Source organism: Vulpes lagopus, chromosome 6 (genome assembly GCF_018345385.1).
Source record: "Vulpes lagopus strain Blue_001 chromosome 6, ASM1834538v1, whole genome shotgun sequence".
In the NCBI taxonomy this organism is placed as follows: Eukaryota; Metazoa; Chordata; class Mammalia; order Carnivora; family Canidae; genus Vulpes; species Vulpes lagopus.
The window spans coordinates 133,010,117-133,036,200 of record NC_054829.1 but is presented as its reverse complement, the minus strand read 5'-3'; positions in this window follow the sequence as shown (position 1 = coordinate 133,036,200).

Genomic DNA, 26,084 nt, shown 5'->3' with positions numbered 1-26,084 from the left:
TCTCCACTGTAGTGGCATTATTTGATTTTTGCATTAAAGAGTAATATCCATAGTGTGAAGATTATGCCAAGCGCCCTATAAAAGGATGCGGACCTCGGGGCAGTCGTCTGTGACTTGCTTCCAATTGTGCTCAGAACGACACACACACACACGAAGACAGGCCAAGAAGTGCGGGGTCAGCAAGGCATTCGGGGCTGGCAGACGGAGGAGGAGGCAGCGGAGTCCCACCCGCCGAAGACAAACTCCTCTCCTACGAGAACAAAGTATGATTGAGACGTTGTAGAGCTGGTCGACCCAACGGGTATGGGTAGATGAAGACGTATGGGATGATTATGAATTGGACCTCCGAGGTCGAAAAAAATCCTATCTCCTACGTAGAGATACGGATACACCCGTAGATGCAGGACAGACACACGCAGGCACACGAGCTTTCCACCCGGCGTACCCATCCCTTGGGAGAAATCGCATACAGAGTCGTGGACATCTGTCGCTCTCGGGCACAGCGTCCACGCAGGACAGCCCAGATTTCACTTTCGAACCACTGCAGGCCCATCCCTAACCCTGCTCCTATTCGCAGAGAAAAGTCAGAGGCCAGAAGGAGGGCTCGGTTTTATTGCACCTGTCGCACCTGTCGCACCTGTCGCACCTGTCGCACCTACAGCGGCTTCCTCGAGAGCGCGTGGGAACACTCATGTGTCCGCATCTGCCGTCAGCGGGAAAGACCACCCACCTGGATGGACCCGAGTCGGCCACCCGGGCCCGCCGAGGGAGCCTTCAAACTCTCCGTGTCTGCTCTGGACTTAACGCAGGTTTGGGAAATAAGTGACCCTCTTTGCCCTGGGGCTCCAGGTCTGGCTTAGAAGTTCTCAGAGATGCTAGAAGCTTGAGCCTCTTCCCACCCAGCCTTCCCCCCCCCTCCTCTCTCTGCTGTAGCCCTCACAGGGGTTTTCTCAATTACGATCTCAAACTTCTAATTCTGTCGGAAGCACCTTATTCCCAGGGAAAGAAAATAAATAAATAGTTGACACACAGGATAAAAATTAACGCTACACGTGGTGGAGCATCTCAACAAAATAAAGTTTATCCTCTTCCTTCCGTCTTCATTTCAGTAAAATTTATGTGGTATCAATAGTAATTGGTTCTTAGGTTAGCGCAGAAGCTTCTCGATAGAAGGTTTTCATAGAAATGAGCAAAGCTGTGTAGGTAAGTGATAAGGTGTGGTCGGCCTCCACCGCCAGGAGTCGAGCTGTGTGGGTTGACCTTCGGCTTGAGGACCGCGGATTTGTGTACGCTTCATCCAACCTAATTGTTTATAGAGGGTGAAGACGTTGATTAGACGAGTGCAGAGAAAGAAAAGGATCCATCCTTCACACACTTTCGGTTCCTGACATTAAGCTTTGAATTTTCCCTGCGCTTAACTACTCTTATGGCAGAAATGGTTTCTGTATCTCTTAATTGTTGGCTCAGAGTGACTCATTTTGTTGTTGTTGTTGTTTTTTTAATTTTTTTAAAGATTTTATTTATTTGAGAGAGAGTGAAAGAGCGAGAGAACACACAGAGGGAGAGAGAGAAGCAGACTCCCTGCTAAGCAAAGAGCTGGACGTGGGGCTCGAGTCCCGGACCCTGAGAGTGTCACCTGAGCAGACACTTGACGGACTGAACCATGCGGCGTCCCCAGAACGACTCGTTTTTTTAATCTGATAAAGTACCCTGCATTTTTTAACGATGGTCTATACCTGGGTATATATAGGAACCCAGTTCATATATATGTTGAAGTCTAGAAATTTACCGATTTAGTACCTAATCACTAAAAATCCAGGCATTAACAAGTCAAATCCACCCCAAATAAACCATTTAACATCAACCCAGTGGATGACGCAGAAGCTGTCGTTCCTCCTCTATTTCCGACCAAGGCCCACGCTTCCCCAGCGCTGGCCTTCTATATATCAGGCCGGTTGGTGATGGGAGACACCCACCCCTCTAGGTTACTTTTCCCGTTGTGATGTATCTTCTTGGGTTTGGCCAATGCTCAGCTTTCTTCCTTCCCAAGGCTTTGCCTTTGACTCATTCCAACAATGTAACCCTATGTGATCTGTTATCACTACCGGCTATATCCCTGTACTCACGAGGATGGCCATGGAATGACAACACGGAACCCACAGAGTTCAAGGTATTGGAAAAGCTTTTTGTAGAACACGTTTATTATTTTATTTTATTTTATTTTATTTTATTTTATTTTATTTTATTTTATTTTTTTATTTTATTTATTTCATTTCATTTCATCTTATCTTATTGTTTTATTTTATTTTATTTATGTTATTTTATTTTATTTCATATCATATCATCTTATCTTATCTTATTATTTTATTTTATTTAATGTTATTTTTTATTTATTTTATTTTATTTATTTTATTTTATTTTATTTTATTTCATTTCATCTTATTATTTTATTTTATTTATGTTATTTTATTTTATTTATTTTATTTTATTTCATATCATCTTATCTTATTATTTTATTTTATTTATTTTATGTTATTTTATATATTTTATTTTATTTTATTTCATTTCATCTTATCTTATTATTTTATTTTATTTGTGTTATTTTATTTTATTTATTTTATTTTATTTCATTTCTTTTCATCTTATCTTATTTTATTTTATTTTATTTTTTTACACATTTATTTTATAAAGGGACATTTGCTATGTGCCCACTTTAAACGGCAGACTTTTTGTTGCATTTGATGTCGGCTATATATGTCTATTTAAATATCCATGAGGATTATGAATTCCTTCTCTTTAAACTTTGTTCCTCAATGTTAACAATCTTATCAAATGCTCAGGGAGGGATCCCTGGGTGGTGCAGCGGTTTGGCGCCTGCCTTTGGCCCAGGGCGCGATCCTGGAGACCCGGGATCGAATCCCACATCAGGCTCCCGGTGCATGGAGCCTGCTTCTCCCTCCGCCTGTGTCTCTGCCTCTCTCTCTCTCTCTCTGTGACTATCATAATTAAAAAAAAATTAAAAAAAAAAAAACGCTCAGGGAGGGATATTGAAGGAGGGGCATCCCATGGAAGGAGGTAGCAAATGGTACCAAGAGGGAAGAGCTTACTCTTTTCTAGACTTCAACAGATTTACATCAGATCTGCTAATGAAAAAAAAAAAAAAAAGCTACCCAGGCAGGCACACGTCTAATTTGGGCAAATGTTTTACAGGAAGTAGAAGGAATAACTTCACCACATAGTGGGTCACGGCTTGATGATCTTCTTAGGTAGCAGCAGGATATTTTCCTGGTAGGACTGTGAAAGACTGTCCTTTCTTTCTCTGGTGAAGAATTGCTTTTTCAAAATCCTTTTTCTCAAAGGATTTTGTTTTTCCCTCTTCCCATATTATTTTAGTTCACCGTAGATGCCTCTAACATTCTTTTCATTGGATTGAATTTCATTCTGCTTCTGGCGAATCCCTCTGACAAACTAGAAAAAAATGAAAGTCTAGATAGTCCTGGTTCCGGATTGTATTTTTGGACTGATTGCTAATTTAAGGGATCCTGGTTAGAGATTAAAAAGAACCAAACAGATTCTTGGGCAAGAGGTGACTCTGCTTTGTAACTAAAGTACAAATAATAGTTTCTATAGGAAAAGCCCATAAAGCACATTGGAATTTGTTTATCTGCTCACAGTCATTTGATGAGGCCCGTATTTAAATGGATAGATTACTTTTTAGGCCACATCATTGAATATTTTTACGTAACTTTAGCCATGGCAGCCTAAGTTTTAGGTTGGTGGGGATCCACTGTCGAAATCTATGCTTATTATTTAGTTCAATTTATTGACAGAAGTTTAATTCTAAGGAGCTCTACATCTCTCTGATACCTATGATTAAGGCGGATATGAGTGGATTAAATAAATCTGAGATGCGGTCCTTACAGCTCCTGTTTTGACATATGTGATTAAATCGTAATTAAAGCTACTTACTGCCTAATGTGTCTATCTCCGTGGTTGACATTATGCACGACGTCCTCGTAGTTCAGAGGAATCAATGCTGAAGCGACTGCTCTGCTGTTCCTTTTTAGCTGCTAGGGGCACGCAGATCGTTAGTTTTCCCTTTTTAGAACAGAATCACACTAAGGTCAAAGGCTGACTTTTTATTTTTATTTTTACTTTATTTTTTAAAATTTTTACAGAGCGTTGAAACTGCAACTCTCAACAGCAAACTCCATGTCCACTTTTTTTCATGGGTCGCGACTTATGCAAGATTTAACTTCTCATTTCTGGTTCTCTCCTTTGGGCTCGTATCCAGGTTCACCCGCCCCCCCCAGCTGTACAACCTTGAGTAAGCTCGTCCACCTCTCTAAGCATTAAGATCCCCATTTATGTTAAACGTCCACCTCAGATATACAGATAATATTTTTTTTAATATGACTACAGGGTTTAGCAAAGTCATTGACAAGAATAAAACATAACATCGTGTTTATACTTTTTAAACACACGAATTCATATTTGAGATTTGAAATAATCTAACATATAGAAGAAATCACATGTTCAGATACGGCCAGGGGTGGTATTAGCAGATGTGATGTTGGATCGGCCAAGGCCCATGGCCAGTAGATTTCTTGGCTTTGCTTGAGAAAGAACAATAGAGCAAGTCGCTTAGAGAATTAAATATAGATTTAATTTAATATATTTATATTATAAATAATATAGAATTTATATTTATAATATGTAAATATTATATATAAATAATTCATATTTATATAAATTAAGTATAATAAATATAATATAAAATATAATATAATTTATATTTATAATATATAAATATAATATATACATAATTTATATATTATAAATAACAATTTAATATATTATATTTAATTTATAATAATAATTTATAATAATAAATAATAATAATAATTTATATAATATTTTTAATTTAATATATTTATTATTGTAAATTATCTAAATTATCTAAATTAAATAATCTACTTTAGATTTAGATTTAGATTTATTAAATATAGAAGAAAGGAGCTACTTCACAGACAAAGGAGTGATCTCTGCTCTCAGAAGGAGGCGTCTGTTGGCCCCTTGGTGAAGGGGTCCATAAGCTTGTTTAAAAATTAGCTAACTGTCCAGAGGGGCGCTTGTTCCCTGACTTGGGCTTTCTCACTTACGTTGGGTGGTTAGTTTCTCCCTTGTCTCAGGGTCGTGGAATCACCCACGGGGAGCAACTTAAAAACGTCCAGCCTTTGTGGCTTTTACTGTTGATGGGAGTTGGGTTTTGTGGTTTCCCATGAATCTGGATCTTGTGACTCTTTTAAGTCATGACCTGCTGACTTTTAGGGTAAGGGCCGGCCTAAACCCAAAACATCTTTACATTGGTCAACTTGTCTCCCGAGTCCGCCTTCCTTCTTGCCTCAGAAGTAAAAAAAAAAAAATGCATAATGCCAGACTACTATTAAACACTGGTGGATAAAGGTAATTTTATGCAACCATGGAAAATTATGACAATATATAAATTATATATTGGAAAATTATATAATATATAAAGAGGAAAATATATAAAGTGGAAAATTATATAATATATAAAGAGGCAAAGTACAAAACTAAATTTACTGTAAAACTCTGTTAGAACATGAATGTCCAAAAAAAAAAAAAAAAACAAGTTGGGCACCTAAGTCACACAGTCGGTTAAGCAACCTACTGCTGGTGCTGGTTTCGGCTCGGCTCAGGTCGTGAACTCAGAACCCTGAGTCAGAGGCCTGGGTTGGGCTCCGGGCTCAGTGTGGAGTCGGCCGAAGATTCCTCCCGCTCTCCCTCTGCCCCTCCTGCTTGGGCTCCTCTCTCGCATGTGCACTCGCTCTCTTTGAAATGAATAAACAAATCTTAAAAAAAACCCAAAAAAACAACATTACGTTACTGATTCTTTCAGAATGGTAACTTGTGGATGAGTCAGAAGTGCTGTTTCCTGTTTTTCATAATTCCTATATGTGGTCATGTTCCTATCATGAATAAAAATTTTACCGAGGACCTTATCGTCAGGCTTGGAGGCCTGGGGGTGTGGGAGGGTGAAAGGAGGGAGGTCGCCGAGCCGGCTGTAGGACACTGGAGGTCGCTGGCGTGGAGGCGGCCTCGACATCTCAACGGCCTTAACCAGGAGGCTGCGTCAGGTTCAGCCTCAATCCTGAGACGCGCAGGCTGAGTCAGCAAAGTTCTTTCCTATTTCGATGTTATAAATATTTCTATCACAAACATCCTCATATAAAGTCATTTTGTACTTATTATGCAAGTATATCTGCAAAATGATTTCAGAACATGGAAATCTCTAGGTCAAATGAAATGTGCATTTTATAGATTCATACACACTGCCAGGCCACCTTCCATTCAGATTATAATAATTTATTCGCCACCAACAGTGGTATGAGAGTGTCTCTTTATCTCAGCATTTCTAATATGACGGTCAAAAAAATTCTATTGCAGCACAGTCTCATTTTAATTACCTATTTATGTTAAGCATTTGTCCAGATGAGACTTCAGTATTTCCTTTTCCCTTTTTTTTTCAGATCAGTTCATTCTGCTACTTGCCCCTGTTTTTAATCTTTTTCTTGGTTTAAACTAACACATTTTTCCAAAGGGTAGGTGTGCAGTGCAGAAGCACTAACTCACTTCCCTTTGCATGGAAACTGCGACCTCTGGCTCGAAAATGCTCAGAGGCTGCCTCCTGGAAGTCACCCGTGACCTCCAGATTACTCTGTTTAATTGTGTCTTCTCAGTCAGAATTCTTGCTTTTTCTACAGCATTGACCAAGCTTGCCCATTCCCCTTCCTGGGGCACTTCGGAGACTTCTACATGACACACTTCTGCATCTCTTAGGAGTCCCCCCCTGCTTTTTGGTTCTTTGAGGATGACCACGTGGGCTACCTACCAGCTAAGCTTAGGGTCCTCCATATAATTTATCAACAACTCAGGATACTTTTTAGGGTAAAACGTGTTTTAATGGTCATTCCAGGGCAATGGTTATAAATGGGTCATGCCCCAAGCAAACCATGACATACGCACATGGTTTCTAATCAAGTCTCTAATCGAGACTTTCTAATCAAGTCCCTAAATCATCTTTCTGTCAAGTGTTTTCTTCCTTCTCCAAAATCCAGAGCTTTTTTTGGCACAGCTGTGGTGCTTTAGCTTTTACCATTTATTTCTTGAAGTTGCATTCTGCAAGATGAGATAAGGAGTAGAGTCTATTCACCCCGGCACCCTGTTTCCTTGCTGTTTCCCAAATCAAGCATCAATCACTTGGAATGATGAAGATTGTCCAGTAACCTTAAGAGTATCAGAGAAGGTAGGTCCTCAGAGAAAGGAAGGCACAGCCGTGTCGGAAACTGCGATCCAGCAGCTAAGGGGGTGACTTAGGATGAAGCTTATGGTCAGTGAGGCCTATCTCTTGAAGGTAGATACTCAAGGGACCTCCAGCAGCTCAAAGCGGCTACACCTTTGCAACAGATGATGGCGTCCTTCATTTTAGGGCACCCGAAGACCCTGATATTATGATTGTCCATCTACCACCGCAGTTGCTGCAAAGTCTCTTGAACCCAAACACCGGAAGGAATTCACTTCTGCCCAGACAGGAGCCAAGGCTGGCCCGAATGGTGGAAACTGGACCTCCGGCAGGCAGTCTACGCGATGGACATTGGACTCCTGTCTCAGGGAGGCAGCCGGTCCACCCTACAGGCCTGGGCCACAAGGCTGCTCCTGATGTCTCACCCGGGCTGGACTGGGCCCGCACCATTCAGTCCCTGCTTTGTCTCTTTCTACATCGATATGTAAGCCTGGGGATGACCTTGTGTTCTTTGTGTAGCTGATAAAAGGGATTTGTGTGGCTAGAGGTTGAAATGGATGTTAAGCGGCTATGCTTATAGAATAGGAAGGGGAGGAGGGCGGGGGGTGGGGGTGACTGGGTGACGGGCACTGAGGGGGGCACTTGACGGGATGAGCACTGGGTGTTATTCTGTATGTTGGTAAATTGAACACCAATAAAAAATACATTTATTATAAAACAATAAAAATAAAAAAATAAAAATTAAAAAAATTATTTAAAAAGAATAGGAATCCAGAAGGCGGGAAGCAATTCACCTCTATAAAAAGTGTTACATGGAGCAATGAGAGTTGCCTGCCCAAAATCTAGTCCCACCTTTTCCTTGCTAGCACAATAACGGTTTGCTTTATTTACTTTGTCCCACCTTCAGTCCATTGTATACATTACACCATTCAAATATCCACTTTATTTATGTCAGTGTCTGGCTCAGAAGTCTATAGAGATTTCTCCAGTTTGGAAGAATAATATTTAAAGCATTCACCTTTGTTTTTTTTTTTTTTTTTTTTTTTTTTTTTACCTACCAAAGTATGGTACAGCACACTAAATCTAATATATTTTTAACAAATGTTTATTTTCTTTTAATTTGCAGCCATGAGTAATTTTCAAGCACAGCTAAGCCTATGTTTGAAAACACTTCCTACTACCGTTTTATCTATATTTTGTTGATGAGGACCCTGAGAAAGACGCAGAGAAAGTTGCACAGCTAGTCAAGAGAAAAAGAAAACAAACAAACAAAAACAAAACAAAACAAAAAAAAACCAAAAAACAAAAAAAAAAATAAAAAGAAAACAAGAACACCAAGCCCTGACTTTGGTACATGCAACTTTCTCACTACAATATGCTCCTTTCTGATAATCTGTTGGGCTGCCAACACCAGGCCACCATCCCCAGCATTACTGGTGCACACAGTGACATCTATGACATCTGGGTTGTTTCCATTGGTTGTCCGGAGGAAGACACAGTATAGTTCCATTGCATATCAGAGCTATGCAGAGGTCCCCTGAAGGCTTGAGAAGAGCAAAAATCCCAGGATGCCCTCATCATAATTGGAAATAAGAGCATCCCAGAGTACCTGGTGAGGATGTTCCACAGATACAGGGAAAAAAAGAAAGCCTATAAATCTATATTTCCATACTTACACAGGAAAGGGTTAGCTCAGCAAGTGTGGGAGCCCAAACCCTGAGCATTGCAAATAAAGGCCTGGCCTTTCCCAGCTCCTGGAGGATCTTCTCAGAGTCCTTAGAATATCCCAAGAGTGGGATATTATGCCTGGGAACTTGGGCCATGCCAGAGAGTTTGTGCCAGCAGTGCCATATATGGCAGAGGCCTTGGGCCATCCCATGCCCGTTTGAGGCTGGAGAAGCTGGAGAGTAGCTTAACGTCAGCCACGTGGGTGTTCTATGCCTACATGACTGTTCCCCAACTAAAATGCTGAACAGCAAGACTCGGGTGAGCTTCTTTAACGGACAATACCCTGTAGGTCTTATTACGCATTGTGGCCGGGAGCGTGGGGTGCTATCTGTAGATCTCCACTGGGAGAGGACAACTGGAGGCTCACATCTGGTCTTTCCCAGACTCTGCCTTTTGCACCTTCTCCCTCTGCTGATTTTAATCTGTATCCTTTCACCGTGATAAGCCATAATCATGAGTATAATAACTTCCCTGAGTCCTGTGACGTCCTTATAGCAACTCATTAAACCCGAGCATGGTCTTGGGGATCCCTGCTGCAATACCTCTTGGTGGCTTATTTACGATTAAGGGAAAGCCTAAGAGCACCTAGGTCACCTGGAGTGTGGTAAAGGAATATGTGACATAATCATAGTAATTGGCATTTGTATTGACACTTTATAGCTTGCAACTTGCTTGCTCTCTTTCCAGACTCTTTCCAAAACTCTGAAGTAGGTATTATTCTCATTGTCTAGATAAGAAACTATATTTGTTATTTATTTGTGTAAAAAAAAAATAAACCCTCAAGTTAACCTAATGAAGACAACAAACAAGTACTATCTCATCATTTCTGAGAGTCAGGGACCCCAGAGCAGCTTAGCTGGATGATTTTGGTTCAGGGTCGTTCGTGGGGCCTCAATCACCTGCAGTTACGTGATCCTGTAAAGCCTCGATAGGATTCTAGGCTCAGCCTCCGAGGAGACTCAGCCCAATGGCTATGAGTTGGAGCCCTCAGTTCCCCTCTGCCTATTGTCTAAAAATCTCAGGTTCTTGCCGCAGAGGCCTCTAGACAAGCTTGCCTGGGGATCCTCAAGACATAGCCTCCGGCTCCCTCGCAGCGCACGCTGCCTAAGGCAGAAATTTTGGTCTTTATAGCCTGATCTCAAAAGTGACCTGACATCATTCCTGCCACACGGCATCGGCCACACAGGTACAACCTTGTCCATTGAGGGAGGGCGTACGCGGGGGCTCCCGCCTCCACCTTCAGGCTCACCACGACGGGAACCAAGAAGTTAGCTGACAAGCGTACAGTCACCTGCGAGAGGCAGGGCCAGAAGTGGAACTCTTGTCTCCAGACTCCAAATTCTTTGCAGGTTCCCCTATTACCGACCCAACTTCCTTGCCCATATCCCATGAAGAAAATAATATGGCTTATGGGTCAGTAGCTTTTTCTTAAATTCTTGGTTACTGCTTTGCCAAAAAAAAAAAGAAAAAAAAAAGGATGATTTTAGTTGCTCTATCCTCAATGACTGTTTGATAAGAGCAAATTTATGCCGTGCTGCACTGTTTTTGTGCCTTTTTGCTTACATACCAGCCTCTCCTTCAATGCCAATTAGATTTTACCTGCAGTAGGAACAATGCACAGGTCAGTAAGTTCATGGAAATGATGACAAATAAGAACAATTATGAACAAGTTATGGACACTTGCTTGGCTGGGGAGGATGGTAAAATGCCCTTGGTTCCATGATAAATGTGCATTTCTAATACGTTAAAATATAAAAGCGTGTCTTTGAATCCGTAAATGCCTATTATCGTCCAAGTTTCTCTCTAACAATGGTTGTGTGGGACACAGTCGGGTTGTCTTCAAGGTGCAGTTCAACCTCATTAAAACCAACCCAGGCCTCTCTGACCTCCCCAATTATATCCTGAAGCAACTTTTCTGTTATATTTAGGATCACGCAAGAATAAGTCAGGGGCCAGTTCAGAAGACTAAGTCTGACGTCCAGAAGAGAGTGAGAGGGTCATCCATCAAAGCAGTTTATATCAGCATAAGCGGGGGACCTCCAGTGACAGAGCCTGACAAGCCTCATTTGGGTAAAATGAGAAAGCAAGAACTCGTGAGTCCACTCTCACCGGCAATTTCAATAACCGTGAGTGAATTCTCAAGGAAGGGTCAGGGATGGTTGCTGAGCACTAATGGAGTGAGACGGGTTGAGAGGCAAATGCCGTGTGTACTTAGATCATCCTGACACAGTCACAATATTCAGGAGACATCTATCATTTTTTCCCTACAAACATCGTTTCCAGTTCAGCCGTGTACATTCTAGAAAAATTTGTATTAGTTTCTGGTTTGCTGCTGTGACTAATTGCCCCAAACTAAGTGGCATAAAACAGCACAGACATACATCTGACAAGTCTGGGGGGCAGGAGGGTGACACAGATCTCTCTGGGGTGGCATCAGGGTGCCCTGCAGGCCCACGCTCCTCTCTGGTGGCTCCAGGGAAGAGCTGCCGTCCTTGCCGTCGCAGCTCCTAGACGTTGCCCATATTCCTTGGCTCATAACTTCCTTTCTCCACCTTCAAAACCAACAATGCTGCATCCATCTGGGCCTTTCCCCCTAGGCTCTCCCCCTCTGACTCTTCTTTCTTCTCCCTCGTCCACTTTTAAGGACTCTTGTGATTACTTTGGAGCTGCCCATGTAATCCAGGAGCTATTTTAAGGTCCTGAATTAAGATGAGCTGATTAGCAACCTTAATTCCCCTTTTTGATGTAACCTAATATACTCACAGGTTCAGGGACTGCACATGCGCATCTGCTGGGGGGGGGGTACGTTACTCTGCTGAACACTGTCCTTTTGCTCTTAAGATGTTCTCTTATTTAATTTCAAATTCATCTCAAAATTTTCAGTATTATTTTAGGCTGCTAGAGATGTCAGGCTCACTGACTTAGCAAAGTATATTTTTAACACTCACTGCTGGTTTCATGAAAGACTATCAGGCCGAGTTTTAAAATGAAATAGTTTCTTTTCTGCTATTGACTTTCTAGGACAAACCCTTGTGTGAATTGTAGTTTCCAGCTCATAACGTGTGGATAATTTCCTACGTATCTCACGGAGTGATGGTGAGATGAGCAAATATATGTTAAAATATTACACTGTCATTGCTATGCAAATATAAGACAATTTATCTATTAGTAATAATTTGGGTTATGATCATTTAAATGTTCCGATTCCACTATTTGTTCCTTATCTCAGAGCTTCAAGATACTGAATGTTACAAGAATTGGTTAAAGGCTCATGGGAAAACGTCTCCTACATTTTCAAAGAACGAACTATTGTATAAGCACAGCATTTCCTCCATGAGTAAAATGTTTTTAGAGAGCCCTTAAACTCATCGAATCCCCAGGGTGCCTCATCTTCAGAGGAGCCGATTTAAAATAGACCGTCTTTATTATGGATGTAAATTGGGTGACAATTATGATTGGCCACATCTTCCACTTTCTGCAGGTGGTATTTTTTTTTCCCTCTCCATACCTGCAATTGTATCAAGAAAGGAGACTTGCTTAAGTGCAAGGATGCACACAGGTGGGCCACGGCTCATGGTCGTTAATTTAAGGGCACACTTTCATTTTCAGTGCAATTAGCTGTCTAATTGAGCATCCAAATTTAGCAGTGCATTTGCATGTGCAATTAATTATGATTTAAAAGCAGTCTGCGTTAATGGTTTCTTTTCCATTATCTACAAATGTAATTACTGAGGGATGGATTGAGTTTGGGAATCATTTGGGAAAATGTTTTTGCACCACTGGAGCCCAATGCTGTAAGTGGTGACAGTGAAATCAGAACACCACACCCAGAGGCATAAGGCTGAAAAGGGAGTTATTTGGTGGGGACGAGCTGTAACACAGGACCAGATTGCTGATTTGGGTATATGGTAATCTTTTTCTTGCTTATTGGAATTAACTCAAATTATAGTCACCATATGACTTCACTCAGTCAGAACAAAGATAAACCCTGAATTTGCAACAGTAGATTTTAGAAGGGGAAAAAAAAAAAAAAGTTCACATTAAAAAAAAAATCTAAAATGAGACATCTTAGTTAATTTCTCACAAATCACAAAAATTAGGATCTAGTTCAGTTTAGGAACATTTGTGTGGTTTTCCTGATTAAAGGAAGTAAAATATGACCTCAAAAAAAAAAAAAAAAACGAGATAAAATTCAGATGAGGAGCCAGTAATAATTAATGGAGAACAGACTGAAAACATAGTAGTTGGAGAGAATACAAAAATTCTGAATGAGCAGACTGTGTCCCTTCCATCGGCTCAACAACTGAAAACCTCTGCTATTGTTTCCTGAGGGAAAACAAGCCTTTTGCTAACCTGGGATTTCTAATAAATGCAGTGCCCAGAAGTTTGCTGCAGAAGAAGGAAGTTCAAGAGCCATTGCAGACTCTGACCTCTTGTATCACTGCCCTCAGGAGCACAAGCAGGGAGAGACACTGAGTTGGGTCATCTTGATGGGCCTAGGCGGGGCGGAGCCTGACCTCCTTACTGGGAACTGCTGGGAAAGCCATCACTGAGGAACTGTGGGGTGCTTCAGCAAAAAGGGGGAAGAGGGGGGAAAACAACGTCAGGAAGACGGTGTGAAAGACAAATCCTCAACCATTATTTCATTAAGGTTTAATTATTTTAAATAATGGTTTTAAATACATAAAATTACTTTAAACTTTATTTAAAATTGTGTGCTGAATTACTGAATGAGTAATTTAAGAAATAAATGAATTTTAAAGATTTAAAATGATGGTTTAGAATAAATCGTTTTAATTAAAACCAAACACAACAGTATAAAACAATAAGTAAAAGTCTTTCTTCCCACTCAGAACCCTGTTTCTTCTCCTCAAAGGTGATCACAGTAAAGTTTCATGCATGTATCCCTAAAACAATATATACCATAGCTCAAAATTGTAGGCATATTTTTATATCACACGATCATCGATTTCTGGTTTGCTCATCAGTTTTTTTTTTTCATATTAGAGGAGCTTTGACTTCCTTGCATATCAAGACCTTCAGATCTGCTTCATTCTTATGGCTATTCAACATAATTGAACAGATTTCTGATGAAATATTTCACTATTCTCTTATTGATGGACGTCTGGGGTTTTCTAGTTTCCTCTTTTATGTAAAATAATACAAAGTGCATTTATATAATTACCTTGGCATACTTTTGGTATAAGTATATACAGAATACATTGTTTAAAATGAAACTGTTGTCAGATGATATGTACATACATACACTTTACATTTTGAGAAGTATTGGCAAATACAATTTTAATATGATACTCATCACCCCAGGTAGTGTCTGAAAATGCTAATTTTCCCAACGCTTTTATCCATCTACCTTTAACATTTGAAAACTTTTCCCAGGATCATGAAGAAAAAAAAAATTGTGTTTTATTTTGCATTTTCATAATTACAATTAATGTTGAATACTTTTTACATGCTTATATTTAGACTTTGGTATTGTTCTATGAGTGACTTATTTACAGTATTTTTCTTCCTCTTTTTTAGAAAACATCTTTTCCTTATTGGTTTGTAAGCTTATATTCTAAGCCTTAACTTCTTGTCTTTTCTGTATGCTACAAATATTTTCCATTCTATTTGTCTGTTGGCTCTTGGTCATGCTGTCTTCAGCTCTGTAGTGCTGCGATATCTCTGACTTTGTTCTGCTCAGTGTACTTCAAAAATTATATGGGGAAGTTGTTTGAAGACTAGGAAAAGGAGGCCTTATCTAAAGATGACTTCCACAAGGTGCGCAGGAGGTCCTACTAGTCCAGAGCAATCATAAACCAAATTCAGGGTTTGAGTGTTCCCTTCCCCACAGAGTAGGATTATTGACCTACTTTTGAGGTCTGTTTTGTATATTTTTTCTCTGTAACAATCTATTGTGGGGAACATCTCTACTACAACATACACTACACTCCCTGTCTTTTTTTTTTCTTTAAGATTTATTTATTCATTCATGAGAAACACAGAGAGAGGCAGAGACACAGGCAGAGGGAGAAGCAGGCTCCCCACAGGAGCCCAATGTGGGACTCAATCCCAGGACCCCAGGATCAGCACCTGAGCCAAAGGCAGGCGCTCAACCACTGGGCCACCCAGGCGTCCGTACACTTCCCATCTTGAGCGGACCCTAGATTTTGACCACCATTTAGCCTCCTTTATCCTCACAGAGCTAAACAAAATGATTAAATTGTTTGGAATGGCCAACGTTCTTAAGGCAAAATGACTTCTGGGGTCTCTATCTTTCTGGAATCCCTGCCTTGTTTCCTCCCACTTTGTTCAGTTATTTTCTTACTCGGTTTTGTCAATTTTTTAATGCTTTTCAAGAAGATTCTTAAAATAGTTTATTCAGTACTTGTGCTTGTAAGCAGCATAAAATAAAGTTTGTCACAATAGCTTAGTTTTCTATTTCCTTAGCTGAAAGTAAGGAAATCTTTACCTTATTAATCTTATGATTTGTTCTATTTGGAAGAAGGTGGTCATTTTTCTGCTCTTTTTTTTAGTTTTTTGAGATTAAAATGTATTTATTCTCAGGTTTTTCAACTTGGTGAATATATTTAGGAGCATGATTCTTACTCAGAGAAAGTTTTCTTTCTTACAATGGAAAGAAGTTTCCATTGGTTTTGATATGTAGTTAATTTAAAATAGTATTTTAGGGATCCCCGGATGGTGCAGCGGTTTGGCGCCTGCCTTTGGCCCAGGGCGCGATCCTGGAGACCGAGGATCGAGTCCCACGTCGGGTTCCCGGTGCATGGAGCCTGCTTCTCCCTCTGCCCATGTCTCTGCCTCTCTCTCTCTCTCTCTCTCTGTGTGACTATCATAAATAAATAAAAATTAAAAAAAATAAAATAGTATTTTAAAAACTTTTTTAACCCAGCAGTGAATTAAAAGGGTTTTATTTTTTTAAGACATTGTTTAAATTTTGGGGCCCACCTCCAACTTATTAATTCCTTATTTATGTTGTTTTGTATTATTAATTATGAACCATATGGCATGGTTTTTACAAGTTATAAATATCACTCTACCTAATACCTAAACAACTTTTGTAATTGTTACTTGTATTTAAACTGACTATGCTGAAAAGGTTTCCCTTTTTCTGAGGTTAAGGGGAAGTTTAGTTTCTTTGTATCAGTTTATCCTACAGATATTCATAGTAGGATAATGTACTGTCATACAGTACTATGTACTGTCATAGCTCTGTCATAGGCTACGAGGACAGAAGAGTCAACAAAACTGACAAATCTCAATATAATTGACACTTTGCTGGAGGAATCAACCAATAAATAAATAAAGGTATTTTTAGTGATAATGTCTATGAAAAAAAATAAAGCAATGTAAGGGAATGGAGAGTAGCAGAGGTGCTAGACTCAATAGGGTAGCCAGGGCAAGTTTTCTTCAAGTCAGACATTGAGAAGAGACTTGTATGCAGTTATTGATTGATCTTGTGGAGATCTTGGGGAAGAACATTCCAGGAAGAAGAAAAAAATTATTGATATAGCTCGTCGGTTATATTATTCAAATCCTCAATTTTTTAACAATTTTGGCTGTTCTAAATATCTTAGAAAGATATTAAAAAATGTTTTTAAGATGTCTACTATCATGAGACTTTGTAACCTTACGTATATTGAAAATCTAGCTATGAAATATTTGTGCTGATATTGTACTAATCCTCAGAGTGTTAAAAGAAAATTAAATAAAGAAATTAAATAAATGGATTGGAGGTGGGGAGCTAAGATGTCTGGTATTAACATAATCTCCTTCAGCATTAAGCTATTCTAATTGAAGCTTACCATTTAGATTGTTGTCTAAGTACCCCAAAATGAAGTGAACCATCCAATAAGGAAGGTACACAAATATCCCAAGAAATTCTTCCCATTTAAAGGGATGAAAAAAATGGGGAAACCAAAATACCCATATGACAATGAAAAAAGCCCCAAGTATCTATCAAGAAAATAAGTCTAGCCCACAATTCTTAAATATGAAAGGACAACCAAGAATAAGCAGATATATAAGGAAAACAGTGTCATGAAAGAGAAGATAAAGAGAGGATCCACACATAATGCAGGAAAGACAACTTAAATCTTCTAATTATTATCCTGAAAGAAATTTGGGAAAATATTACAACATACACAAAAATTAAAAATAAAATTGCTAAAATAGAACAGTTGGAAGATACTAGATTAGAAGACAAGGTCAAAAATATCCTAGAGAATTAGAAGGAAATTTTCACTACCTGATATCTGAGAAACGAACATTAGGGACAGAGGATGTATGCTGTTATGCCAAGATCCAATTTTAGTAAGTATTCTAGAAGAAGAAAAAAACATAAAAAAAAGAGGAAATAAGTTGATCAGAGAAAAACAGAAGAAAATTTTCCTAAACACATTACTTGAACCATATTATAAGGTCTTATGTTAAATACTAAAGAATTTAGAATTAATCCTATAGAATTGAAGACTATATCTATAGGCTACAATACTATAGTCTATAGGTAATAAAGAACCAGTGAAAGGTTTTAAACATGGAGTAACATAATATTTTTCTTCTAGGAAATTATTTCCTATCAGCAATATGGATAATAAGCAGGTTAAGAAAAAGCTTACATTTTACTAAATCTCTTCATCTATATTTACTTTGCAATTTATGAGGGAGGAGTAGTTACAATTCCCATTGACAGTTCTGTTTGGGAGAGATGCTATAGACTGTACATGTCAGAGCTGACACTAAAGCTCATTGCTTTTGTTTTTTGTTTTTTTCTGAAGCCAACATAGCATTCTTTTTCCTCTCAACCTTTTTTTGTCCTTCATTAACATTTCATGTGTATTTGGCACCATTTTGGCAGTAACCTGTGCAACTCAAATGGAAAATGTTTCTTTGAATTATCAAAATACAAGTTATTCAATAAATGCATGTTATTTAATAAATCTATTTTCTCATATTCCTAGGAACATAGAAAGATGACTTTTTCCAGATCCCAGTCTGATATTCCCATGAACTATTTTCTAGCCCGTGGAATATGAGAGGAGGTTGTTTGAACCTCTTTTAATCCTAATGGCTAAAAAAATTCATGTGATAAAGAAAACTTGTGTGATATAGAAAAAAATTAACATACTAAATTGTGAGAAACCTAAAACTTTTCAATTAAGATCAGGTACAAAGCATGGATGTTCCCTTTCACCATTCCTTTACACCACCATACTGGAAGTTCTAGCTAATGCAATAAGAGAAGAAAAGGAAATAAAGGGGCATGGTTGGGGAAGGAAGAAATAAAACTGTCTTTATTTGCAGGTGACATGATTATTTATAGAGAAAATCTGAAAGAAATGACAAAAACTCCTGGGTCTAATAAATATGTATATTGAGGTTGTAGGATACAAGGCCATTGAATAAAATATATATATAAACAAAATATAAAATACACAAAAGTCAATTGCTTTCCTATACACCAGCAATGAACAAGCATAATTTGACATTAAAAAAATGCAATTTACATTAGCACCCCAAGAATGAAATACTGAAGCATAAATCTAACACCATATGTATACAATATTTATGGGAAAAACTATAAAACTCTGATGAATGAAGTAAAAGAACTAAAAAAATGGATATACTCTATGTCCCTGGATAGGGACACTCAGTATTGTCAAATGACAGTTCTTCCCAACGTGATATATAAATTCAATGAAATTCCAATCAAAATACAAGTAAGTTATTTTGTGAATATTGACACAGCAATTCTGAAGTTTTTTTGAAAAGCCAAAAGGCCCAGAGTAGCCAACACAATATTAAAGAAGATCATGGACAAAGAATGAATCTAGACACAGAGCCTACACAAAAGATGAAAGTGCCTGCCACAAAAATTAACTCAAAATGGATCATTGACCTAAATATAAAATGTATACAATACAAAATTATAAAATTCCTAGAAGAAAATATAAAAGAAAACTTATATGATCTTAGGTGTGATGATGACTTATAAGGCACAACACCAAAGACACAATCCATGAAAGATATAATTGATAAGTGGTCTTTGTTAAAATTTAAAGCTTCTTCTCTACAAAGACAATGTCAAAAGAATGAGAAGACAAGTCACAGACTGGGGGAAAATATTTGCAAAAGATACGTCTCATACAGGTTATAATCCAAAATACTTGACTCTTAAAACTCCACAATTGATAATTCAAAGGGATACATGTGCCCTGATGTTTACAACAACATTATCTACTATAGCCAAATTATAGAAGAAACCCAAGTGTCCGTAAAAGGATGAATGGATAAGGAAAAAAATACATTTTTATAAATATAACATATAATATTTATGTTTTTATAAATATTATATTATATATTTTTAAAAGATTTATTTATTTATTCATGAGAGAAACACAGAGAGAGAGGCAGAGACACAGGCAGAGGGAGAAGCAGGCTCCTCGCAGGGAGCCCCATGCGGGACTCAATCCCAGGACCCCGGGATCAGGCCCTGAGCCGAAGGCAGACGCTCAACCACTGAGCCACCCAGGCATCCCTTAAATATATTTTTATATAAAAATTTATATTATAAAATTTAAATATATTTATTAAATATAATACATATTTTAATTAAAATGACATATATAATGGAATATTATTCAGCCACAAAAAGAATGAGATTTTGGCATTTGCAATGACATGGATGGAGCCAGAGAATATAATGCTAAGCAAAATAAGTTAGTCAAAGGAAGACAAATATATGATTTCACTCACATGTGGAATTTAAAAAAATAAAACAAATGAACAAGCGGGAAAAGAGAGCAGCAAAGACACAGACCCCTAACTATAGAGCACAAACTGATGGTCGCCAGAGGGGAGGCGGGTGGAGTGATGGGAGACATAGGTGATGGGGATTAAAGAATGCACTTACCACGATGAGCACTGAGTAATATACAGAAGCGTTTAATCAATATATTGTATACCTGAAACTGATAAAACACTGTTAGGTTAATTATACTGGAATTAAAATAAATCCTCAACAATTGAAATCAAACAACCTGGTTAAAAAATTAGCCAAAAACCTTAACAGACACCTTGTCAACAAAGATACAAATGGCAAATAGCATATGAAAGATGTTCCACATCCAACGTCATCAGGGAAATGCAAATTAAAACAAGATTGTCACTACACATCTATTAGGATGGCCAAAATTTGAAACACAGACAACACCAAATGTTGGCCAGGATGTGGAACAATAAGAACTCTTATTCATTGGTGGTGGAAATGCAAAATGGTTCAGCCACTCTGGAAGATAGTTTGCCAGTTTCTTGCAATACGATACATATCATGTCCTTACCATGTGACCTGGCAATTGTGCTCCTCAGTAGTTACTCAAGGAGGTGAAAACATATGTCGGTGTTTATAGCAGTTTTATTCATTATTGCCAAACTTTGGAAGCAACCAAGCTGTCCTTCAGTAGGTGACGTGGTAAATAAACTGTGGTACATCCAGACGGTGGAACATTCCTCAGTGAGAAAAGAGATGAGCTTGAAGAGTCATGAAAAGACATGGAGGAAACTTAAATGCATATCGTTAAGTGAAAGAAGCAGATCTGAAAAGACTACAGACTGTATGATTTTAGCTATATAACACTCTAGAAAAGGATAATTACTTGGCAGGGCCTGGGGAGGGTAGTACAGACGATTGTAAGGGCAGTGACAATACTCCGTATTTTGCCATGTATGCTAATACTGTGTATCACTGCCGTGGTGGATTCATACCATTATATATTTGTCCAAACCCACGTGATGGTAAACTACAGATATGGGGGATTTATGAAGAGTTGGTGTAGGTTCATCAATTGTAACAAACGTACTGCTCTGGTGGGACATGTCGCTAACTGAGGAGGTCGCACATGTGTGGGGCGAGAAGGCATATGGGAAATCTCTATATTTTCCTTTCAATTTTGCTGTGACCGTAACAGTACTAAAGAAAGAAAGAAAGAAAGAAAGAAAGAAAGAAAGAAAGAAAGAAAGAAAGAAAAGAGAAAGGAAGGAAGGAAGGAAGAAACAGGGTAAATAGAACAGAGATTTTATCCCAACATTTGGAGTCTTTCTGCCATAAGAGCATTTGCTTTTGACAGCTTCTTGTGTCTAGAACAAGTAACAGCAAACGTTTTATGTAAAGTGCCAGGTGGTAAGTATTTCAGGCTTTGAGACCAACATATAGTCTGTTGCATATTTTTTTTTTTTTTTTGGTTGTGGGGTTGTTGCATTTTTTTTTTTTTTTACAGCTCTTTAAAAGTGTAAAAATCTTTTGGAAATAGCAGTGATGATTGCAAAACATTGTGAATATAATGAATACCAGTGAATTTCACACTTAAAAATGGTTAATAAAAACTGGCCCAACTTTCTTACCAAAGGAAACATCTCATGCTCTTTCTCCCTCTGCCATCTTGAAGGAACCAACAGAAGCCAAGTGCTGAAGATGGTAGAGTGAGATGTAAAAAGCTTGACTGAGTCATTGTTAGGAGAACCACCCAACAATCAGGACTAGCTGTTACAGATTTGACATAAGAAATAATTTTTTTATCATTTGGAAGAATTATAATCTTCGTACATATAATTATATGGTTTAACTATAATTACATAGTAATTTTACACACACACACACACACACACAAATGGCAGCTAAATCAAGGATCTTAAAAATCTCAGGGAATCTCAAATCCACGTGCCACAATATCTGATCTTTCCATTGTCAAACAAATGCCTAACTTATAAAAGACTTGGCTTCTAATGTTGATTTTTATAACTTTTTCTTTTTTCTTTAACCTGGGATGAGTTATTTTGCCTTTCTGAGCATCATGTTTTCAAGAATATAATGCCTATTTCTTAATGCTATTTAAGGATTATAGAAAAAGATCCCTTGTAGCAGTGCCTGAAACAGAATAGGCCCTCAATGTATGTCCCTTTCCTCTAACAGCTTTAGATGTTGCTATAAATCAGGCAAGACCAAAAATACCACAATCAAAAAAAAAAAAAATCTTCATTCCTGATGCCCTGGTGTGGTTTGATATGGAATCAGTGCCTCCAGTGCTTTTCCAAAATTTGTAGTGGATCACAGATGTATCTCTATTAGTCCTTTGTTGTTCACTATCTTAGCTAAATTAGGTTAAAACTTTAATTTTCTAAAATAAATGAAGTGTAAGCCTACAAATGGGAAAGAAATCCATATCTTAATAAAGTATATTTCATTTGGATGTTCTTTCATTTCCTATTTACTCTCCAGGGCCTCTTTGAGCACAGCCAAATTGGAATCCTTAATTATAAGTAGCCATTTGGAATTGCTTAATCAATGGTGACTTACAACAGAATTCACAGACAAACTTTGTTGTCATAGCTACTTTCCAAATGAATCCCTAAGTCTATATGTCTTGGTATGTCATGTAATTTTCCTTTGATTTCTCTAGATAATGCCAATTAAACTGATTAGAAGTAGATCTAAGTGCCTAAAGTATACATACACATTTTTTTACGAGGAGTAGGGAATTTATTCGTAGCAGAAGATTTACCCTAGAGGTGTCCAAACTCTTCACAGACTCTTGAGAGCTTCCATAGAGCCTTGGAATAAGGACCAGAAAGGTATAAATTTGCCAATAGCGTGGTGCTATGACTCTAAATAATCACCTGTATTTTTAAAAGACCTTAAGTGTTTTTATAATGAAGAGGTCTAGAGGATGTTCTAAGCAAGCAACAGTGAAGAAAAATATTCGGGTAGTTTGATAACAGTCCCTACATCTTACTAGGTTTGTTGCCTCTAAATAGAGTTACCTGGCAGGTGTTGAAAGGTGCTGTCGTAGCTGAGTTGGTGCTTCTAGGTACGATTAACCGAGTAAGGGCGTGCTGTGTCTTTCCACTCACTCATGTCCTTTTATACAAACAAAACTCTTCATTTAATACTATTTACATTGGGTCAAACATGACGGTTAGGGTGTGTTTATATGCAATTAGGGAGCTTATTTATTTAATTTATGTCCTCAGGCTTAAGAAAAGCCACACTCCTTAAATCTTTTAGTTTATATTCAAAACAACTTTTTAAAGATTTGTTTGTTTGTTTTAGAGAGACAGAAATCACGGAGGGCGGGGCAGCGGAAAAGGGAGAGAGAATCCCACGCAGACTCCATGCTGAGCTTAGAGCCCCATGAGGGGCTCAGTCTCTCCATCCGGAGATCACAACCGGAGCCAAAACCGAGAGTTGAACGCTTAAGCAGACTGTGCCACCCGGTGCCCCTGTTCGAAACATTTTAAAGACGTTTGTATCTTATATTCTTTTTTGATTATTCAGAGCAGTTCTGGTATCAAATTCCTTTCAGGCAGCAGTTTTATAATTTTTCGTTGACTTCTATTTGTTAGAGACACAAATGGAGTCTTGCAAAAAAAAAAAAAAAGTGACTGGAACCAAGGCTGAAGGTTTTATTCAGCTGCTAAGCATCAGAGAGCCCTGAAGATTGATAACTACTGAGTCAAAGCAGGTTGGAGCTTCAGAAGGTGAGGAGAAGAGGGGGACACGTATCCTTGTCTTGGGTTTGGCTGGGGTCACAGTTTCCTCATTAAATGCTGTGAAACTCACAGTTGGAGAGTTTCCGGGGTCTGTGGCTCTTGCTCTGGATAATTGGGGGGGGGGCACTCCCATTCCAATGTCTAATCTAACAGGACTTTCCGAGACCCATTTTTGCAAAAGACCTTTCAGTATGGTGGTTAAGTAGTATGAGGGGGGCATCTGGAGGGAGCAAGGAAGCAAGGAAGCAAGCAAGAAAGGGAGAGAGAAAGGAAGAGAGGGAGGAAGGAAGGATGGAAGGAGGGAGAGAGGAGAGAAGGAGACAAAGGAAAAATTGGGGACTTTCTATTATGCCTGTTTTTTTCCTTTTAAATAGTACAGAAAAGGAACATTTTTTATACTGTATGCTTTCCTCATTCATATCTTCCCTTGTTTTGTTTTTAATCCACACAAGAAGCAGAAAACGGTCCTTATCATGGAATAATCTGTCTACATTTCTACAGTATAAAAAACCATGATTACTTTTATAACTAGATCAGCACAATTTCCTATTTTATCCTTCCTACGGACTAGCCACAATATTGTTTGTTTCTAAAGTCTCTTTTCTATCTTGTACTTAAAATGTCTGCAAGAGTTTGCATTGCTTTCTTAATATATATATATACTTTTTTATTGCAGTTTGATTTGCCAACATATTGCAATAGGTTGCATTCCATGCTCACCTTTACACATTCAGCTCTTTCCCTGAGAACGTTGCTAGCTCCTGGAAACATTCATAATCTCCTTTTTGACCTAGAATATTTTCTTAAAGACTTTAGAATTATAAAATCTCACAAATATTAGCGCAAGGCTTTAAAATAATCACTTAAATAAAAGCTACGTTTTTAAACAGATAATATTGCTTTTCCTTCTCATAGTAATAGTGTGAAATCTGCACTGATAGTGATAGAGTATCATAAAAGTCCTTTGGAACTTTCAGCAATGATTGGGCTAACTATATTTGGAAGTTAAAAATATTTTTTTAACATAGTTTATTTTTCATGCAAATAAAACTTCCATTGCTTTGCAGGGGTTCAAACACACAAGTACCGTTTTGGAAATACCGGTTACCGTATTGTCCCTCTTTATTTCAATCTCCTTCCCAGAAAAATATGACTTACACACACAAGACTGAGTAATTATGAATATTAATTCTCTTACTGGGATTCATAATTTATTGGAATTTTCTATGCCTTTAAGAAATGAAAGTCTCTGAGGAATACGTTTTGGCAATTTTTAAGCTTCTTATACTAACAGAGATGCACACGTCATTATCATAGATTGGTCTGTGATTACACTGCAAACTATTAAAGTATCTTCTTAAAACATTAATTTAGGTAGAAGTCATTTTACGCTTCACTCCAGAGCAAACATGTATGACTGTCAAGCAGATGGACTTGGTACTTTGCTGACATCCACTAACTATTCAATTAATTTGCTCCCCTGATGGTTAACGGGCCCAAGAAGGCTGTAAAATATTTATTTCACTCCTTTAAAGTCATTCACAAGAGACTGGTGGTTTATATATCCTACTTCAAGAAGGTGCTTTGGCATTTACCTAAGTTGAAGTGGAGACAGAAACAGGCTTTAGGTGACTGGATAGTAAACCTCAGATGCATAAAAGGAACTATTTTTAGGTCAGCAAGATGCATCAGATCCATCCCATAAAAGCCCATTATCCATAGGGTTTTTGTTCTTTCCTTCCATCGCTTTTAGTTGGAACCTCTGGTGCTAATATCCCTTGAATTCCCGTTAATGGAGCTAACCAGTTGGTACGGTCATCAAGAACTGGCATGAATGCCCTAGAAAATGCAGGTGGTTGATAACTGTATAAAATGAGAGGGATATGCCTTTGGGGAAAGTAAAACTGCTATAAGTCAGGTCCCAAGTGACAATTAAATAGTATGTTGTGACTATTTCAATTTTAGCCAACATTTCCATACGCCAACTTAGAATTGCACATTCTTTCTATGTAACTATGTTCCTGAGATTCAATTGTTTGCAGTTCTATTATTTTGAGTTATGATACTGAACAGCCAATACAGGAATAAGACTTTTCTATTTCACTGGAGGGCACTGGCTCTATGACTACTGACATGAAAATAAACTGCCCCCAAGTACGTTAGAACTAGAACGCAGTAAACAACACCCTCAATGCAATTTATGTCTAGTCCTTCAAAGGTCGACAATTTCTACAAGAAGCCTTAAAGTTTTATCTTGATTTTAGTAAGAAATGAGTTTCTTAGACAATTAGGTTGCAACTATTTTATTTTATTTTTTAAAAGAGTTTTTATTATTTGGCAGAGAAAGAGCAAGCACAAGCAAGGGGAGTGGCAGAGGAAGAGGGAGAAGAGGGCTTCCCACTGAGCAGAGAGCTCGACATGGGGCTTGATCCCAGGGTCTTGGGATCATGACCTGAGCTGAAGGCGGGAG